The sequence below is a fragment of the Manis javanica genome, chromosome X (assembly GCF_040802235.1).
Source record: "Manis javanica isolate MJ-LG chromosome X, MJ_LKY, whole genome shotgun sequence".
Lineage (NCBI taxonomy): Eukaryota > Metazoa > Chordata > Mammalia > Pholidota > Manidae > Manis > Manis javanica.
The window spans coordinates 22,913,136-22,919,665 of NC_133174.1; positions in this window are offsets into that span (position 1 = coordinate 22,913,136).

A 6,530-nucleotide genomic window follows, 5' to 3' on the forward strand; every position below is an offset into this window, starting at 1 on the left:
CAGAGCAGGCTTCTCAGAGAGCGAATGAAGGGAAACTTCTTCCTTCATTACGGCATTCCGTGTATTTACTCACCATGTGTAATTCCTGTGCCCAGGATTCTGCATCTCAGTGCTCACAGCTGTCACATAATCACTATGCTCATCCATATTGATTATGAACCATTGATTCTTGGTATTTGTCAGACTCTTCCCTCTCATTTTTTCTAATTCCCAGTGGAAAATTTTCTGATTTGTTTCCTTTAGTGTTCTTTGCCCATCTCTATTTTCACGGAGTTTATTTTTAGCTCACAGTTTTTACTGGACTTCCCTTTCCATGTATTATCAAACATTTTTTCTTTAGGCTTCACACAATTCTTACACAAAGTTCAGTCACTATTATACTTCTTAAAACTTGGTCAACCATTTGATAAATAAACATCCAAGAACTCATATAAATTACTTTTAAGTTAGTATACAGCATTATATCCTGTTTATATGAATAGTCACCACTATCAGTCCTGGGTTAGTAAAAACATTTCTAAAGTAATGGTCAATGTTTTATATGATAATTTAGTGAGCATTAGCTGGAGTGTGCCCATAAAAACTAGTCCCAGCTAGGCTTGAGGAAAGACTCCAGAGAATTTGGTAAAGGTATCACGTAATAGTTCATTTGAATTTTTCTCTTCCCTCATTTCAACAGTTGGTCAGATCTAGCAGTTTGTCTCGTGGATTTTTACCGAACACATTAAGATAGGACAGCTAACGTTATTGGCTCTCCCTGCCCCTTGTGAAACTACATCCCCTAAAATGATCATATTGCCTGTCCCACAGCTCACATGAGGAGAAAGAGGGAAGGCTTTTGAAGAGGGGAAAAAAGGAGAAAGAGGAACATTGAAATTGAGGCTGAGTTTGGAAAGAGACTAAAAGTTGAGGGTCCTGGCAAGAGCAAGGACCTACAGGGAATTCAGAGGCAGCCCTCCAGGGACATGACAGCCCTTAGAGGGATGGCTTGTGAAGGGTGCTGGCGGTCTGGGCTTCATGTACAGAGGCTCGCAGACTTATCAAGTGAGGTACAAACATGACTGGGAGGCAGCAGAACTGCCAGACCTGAAGAGACTGTGTGAAAAAAAGCCTTAATAAGAGATAAAATTGCATTTCCCCGCAGCCTGGTGGGACAGAGCTTGGATCTGGATTCAGGTTTAATTTTATTTAAATAAGATAAATTACTATTCCTTGCACATCTGAGCTTGTTAGATAAGATTCCTACCTGCTACCCATGGAGGCAAATTTGCAACTGCTAAGCATCCGCATGCTGCACAGAGCTGCATCCTAGACTGATTATAGCCTCCCTCTTTCCCAAGTGGCTTCCAGGACAACTGTGTCCATGTGCATTGAGCTAGAAGAAGGAGTAAAAACGTGGAGGACATTAAGGATATGGTTTGTCTGCATCAACTTGGAAGTGGCACAAATCACTTCTGTTTACATCCTATCAGCCAGAACTCCATCAACTGCCCACACCTAAGTAGAAAGGAAAAAGTTAAACTCAGTGGTGTATTCTAGCTGTGTTCCCAGGAAGAAGACCCCAGTTTGTGAACAGATAACCAGCCTCTCCTAATGTGTATCCTTCTGGTCACTAAATATTCATTTTGCCCATCCTCACACATATGGAATGCATCAACCCCCCTGCCCCCCCGCAGCCCCAAGCAGGATAACCCAAAGCTCAATCCAGTCACCACATCTTGCTGAATATCCAGGATGTCTGGGTGATTGGCTCTCTTCTCTGTAAGACCCAGATGTCCCTTTCTGTGGTCTAAGGTATACACTGTATATGCAGTGATAAATCAGGGACAGGATAAATGCCATAAATACTTTCATTCAGAACACAGAAGAATGAAAACATGCAGTAGTCACTGATGTGTAGAAATTATCCAATGCTGCTGGAGACCAAGACATTTCTTATCTCTGTTCAAAGGAGTGAGAAATTGCCGATATTTGGGGATAACTAGACTATAAAATCTCTTCATTTTTATGACTTGGTGGAACTTTCAAAGTTCTCTGCCTCATCTAGGATCAGCACACCATTTGGTAGCAATTTTCCAAGGATTTGGCAATAATGCAAACGAGGCCAGACTGGAGCTATGTGGTTTCCAGTCTTGCTAAAGATTCCTATGCGTGGCAAAGGAGTAACAGAGAAGGGCATTAGGACCTCAAGTAGCTCAGAGACACCATTAGACTCAGGACTGGGGACCAACCCTGGGACAGAGGAAGTCTGAAGAATGATAAGAATATCTCACTGGCCCTATGGGTTTAGCCCTTGGGCTCAGTTTTAATTTGATTTAAAGAAATAAACAACTTCATATTTCTTGAACAACTGAGATTCATACCTGTTACATAAAGAAGATTATCTTTGAAGCACAAAGATTTGGAAGATATATTAAAGAGACACTTACCTCAGGAGAGCAAAACATAGTGGGTATCATATTAACATTTTTAAAAATGTTTAGTTTAGAGGAAATGTGATTGGCAACAAAAATTTTAGATAAAGGACATGGGGGGAAGCAAATGTTGGCACCATCAATACAACACTGGGAAAACAAAAGCCCAGTAATGCCAACATGATCTCCCTACCAGTGAGGAGATGAAGTCCAGGTGATGTTAAATATTTCAAGCATTTTTATTCTTGTCGAATTCCATTCTTAGCCTATGATCTTCTGATATTTTGGCACCTAGCCCAGCATGTCCACTGGGTTAAAAAGGGTGTGTCAAGCTGGCTTCTATGTGATATGCTTGGCAACTTTATTTCTAATTATAAATCAGCTTTCCAATTTTATGTGATGGCTCTGAGTTTTAGATACCTCCTGGATACAACTGGATTTTAGGAACTGTGGTGATTTAAGAGATGAGTGAGAACATTCTGACTTTCCTTTCACTGAGAGGTGGGGCCTCTGTACCCCTCCGTTGAAACCAGGCAGACCTTTGTCACTGCCTTGACAAGTGGAATGCAGCAGAAGTGACTCTGGTAGCTGAGGAAAGGCTTCGGCCTCTGTCTCCCAGGACATTCCCCTTTGGACCCCTGAACACCAGGGAAGAAGTATGACTACCCTGAGGCCACCAGGTTAAAGAGACCACACGAGAGGGCCTGAGACTCGAAGGAGAGAGTGAAAAACCTCCTACTACTCCAGACCCCACCCCCTGTTCCAGCTTCAGCCACCAACTGACTGCAGCCACATGAGGAACACTGAGGCCGAGCCACCCACCCGAGTTGTTTCCCAGTTCCCAGCACACACAAACTGTGAGAGACAGCAATGATGACCACTCTTGGTTGAAACCACTATGTTTTGGGGTGACTTTTTTTTTAGGCAAAGATAAACAACTAGAAAACTCATCAAGGAGCTTGGATTTCTGAGCCTGCAATGAAGAGGGTCAGGGGCTGGGCAATGAAACCAATGAATCAGTTTCATTGCATGAGGCTTCCTGGTAGCCAGTCAGCCAGGCATTTTAGCTGTAGCTATTTGGCTGTGCCATTTTCTTTTAAAACTTAACTCCAGCTAGAAATTCCTTATGGAGAGTGAAATGATCTTACATTCCTTTTTATCCTGCATCTGCCTAATTTGATTTCAGCCATCTATAGGAGTCACATAACTAATACCAACTGATCAACAAGAGGGTCTCAAGAAAGCATCACCATTCAGTTTGAAAAGAGCGTCCCCAGTATCCTGGAGTTGATCAAAAGTGACAAGGGGGATCATATCACCAGCAGTCACATATGAAATGTTAATACCTCATCTTTATAGAGCAAGGGAGCACATGTGTACCAAACATTATTCCAGAAGCTTATTGTGCATTTACACATTTGATCCTTACAATACCTCTGTGAAATAGGTCCCAGGATTAACCTCATTTTCAAACGAGGAAACTGAGTCACAGAGAGGCGAGGTTACCTTACTTTCCTAGGCTCACCCTCAAGTAAGTGGCTAAAGCAGAAATGAACCCTAAACCATCTGGGCCTGAAGCTTATTCCATTATCTATTACACTTCACTCCAGCTGAATAGACTCCCAGCTCTACAATGAAATTATTAATGGTTGTTCCTACAGAGGTAGCATGGTAAAGGGTAAAGAACACAAGCTTTGGAGTGTAGGTTTATATAAGATCTCAGTCTCTTACTGGCTGTGTGACCTCAGACAGGTTCCTCCAAACCTTCTTTTTTCAAGTCTATATAACAGAGATAATAATACCCACCTTTCAAGATTACATTTGATAAAGTTTGTTTGATCAACTAACTGGATGGCAAATCCCCACCTGATTACCAGCTAATAAAGTAAACCACAAGATGGAGTTATAACCCAAAGGAAAGTTGAACAAAAGCAGGCTGCAGGTGTGTTAAGATCGGCCAGAAGAATCAGTCACTAGTTTGTAGTGGAGTCATATCAACCATAAATGAGACTTTTAAGATTCAGCTTGCCAAAGTTTCGATGTGTAGAAAATTCTATAAGCCTGGGAGTTGACTTGAGACAGGACAGGTCTTTCTCAATGTTTCTGTTCCCAGTAGCTCTTACTGTTGGGTGCATCTTACCTCTGTCGATGTGGTTCTACTATTTTATAAAAGCCTTTTTATTTCTTTGCCACACATGAGCCTGAAGCATGAGAAAGTTTTTAGTCTGGTGCTTACCTAAAAAGAGCGCTCTATTCCAATAATGCAGGACAGACTAGTTTTGGACTCGCCATGGTGACAGGCAACATCAGGATGATTCTCCAAAGAGGTGTTTTCCCTCAGGACACTTTAAGTGATTTCATTGTAAGGGCTTACATTGTGGTGCCACCATTTCCCAACATGGTTTGTGTATTGCTCTTTGCCATTTAAGCCCTTACCTTTCTTGAAACAGCAAAGAAACTTCAGTTGTAAAGCACTCGGGCCTTGTATAGAAAAGCACACTGGCATTCAAACTTCTGCATGAAACAGTGTATTAGGTGAATCTGTTCCAAAATTGTTAGCGTATGTTTTAGCACCTATAAGGATTTTAAAAGAAATGTTCTTTTCACAGTACTACAAATCCTCCAACTAATGGTACAAATTTTATGTGGGAATAAATTGTTCTGGCTTTTCTCGTTCAGTCAGTGTACGGTTAACTACATCCCTGCCTACACTAGTGTTTATGTTTATTACTGCAAGCAATCTTATCTAAAAGGGAAGGGGAAGAATTCATGTTTTCATTGTTCCGTTTGCTGATGCCTGAGGTTTAGAACCATTCCAGAGCACTGTTTATCAGCTCTCTTTGAAGCATCTACATTATTTTTAAATGCTACATATTTTTTTTCTGCGAAGTGTACAGAAACATGTGGATCCCCTTATCTACTTAATGTTGATGTATTTGGTGTTTAATCTTGTTACATTGTCAGGCAAACCATGGACTGGGTAATAAGGGCCTAATATACTTGAGATATCAGTATTTATTCTATAGCTCGTTTTTCTGACTTATACCATTATATAGTGAAGTTTCTTTTGTTTTAAGCAGGAGAAATAATCCCTTTTTGCTGAAGTTAGAGTTTATATGGAAAACTGTCAGGGGGAGGTTTTGAAATCAGCCAGAACCAAGGCTGTCTCTCAAGGTGCCAAGCAGGAATCAGCAGCTGGGAGAGTTAGAACACCCCTGCCTCCATCTCCCGGGCCGTGGAGGAGTGGAATTCCAACCCTTGTGAATCCCTGCTTCTCTGCCCAAGATTTCCACTGCTTTGGATTGGGTCACTTGCCCACCCCATAGCTGGGGAACAACCTGGCCAGTGTTCACTGCCCACCAGCTGCATCCAATGAGGAAGAAGCAATTCTTCAAAAAATTGTTGAGTGCTTTTAGGGAAAGGAAATTGATGCTGGCCTGCCAAACCCAATGTATTTCTGCTCCAACCACAAAGGTTTTTTTCACAGAAGAAATTATACTAAATTGTCATTTACTTATTTCCTCTCCCTGGCATCGATGTCATAATAAATGGAAAAGCTTCCTTCTGTTCTCCACTAGGTAGTTTCACTCCTATTTGCTGGAAATCCCTGTACTTGGGGAAAAGAAAATGAAGTGAAGTGGGGAGGTGGAGAACCTCTCTCCGGCTCCTGAGGTTCACAGGGAGCTGAGGGCAGTCACCAGCAGGGTCCCCTGGAGTGGAGGGATGCCACCCCACATTGCCAAGGCATCTTCTTGGACTTCAAGGACCTCCGGGGAACCTCTGTGCGCCAGAGAGATTGCAGCACTGGTACCAGTGAGGCTGCTGTTCCCTATCCAAGGGAAGGAAATATTCCCTACTGCTGACAGCTTTCAAGTGCTGCCAGCCGTAAGGCCTCTGAACGGACTTGGAAAGAGATTTTCACTGGAGTGCCCCGCAGCTACCACCATTCTGAAGGGGTGGGGGCTGGGCTTTCCACGACCAGGAATGAGAACGAATCCCTGCTTTGCAGGTTTGTCAATCCTGTCCACATCCTAAGTAGGGAAGGCTTCCTGACACGGATGCTCCAACCATAGTGTGGAGGCATATAAATCTCTCAGATTTTTCACTTTCTGTTTA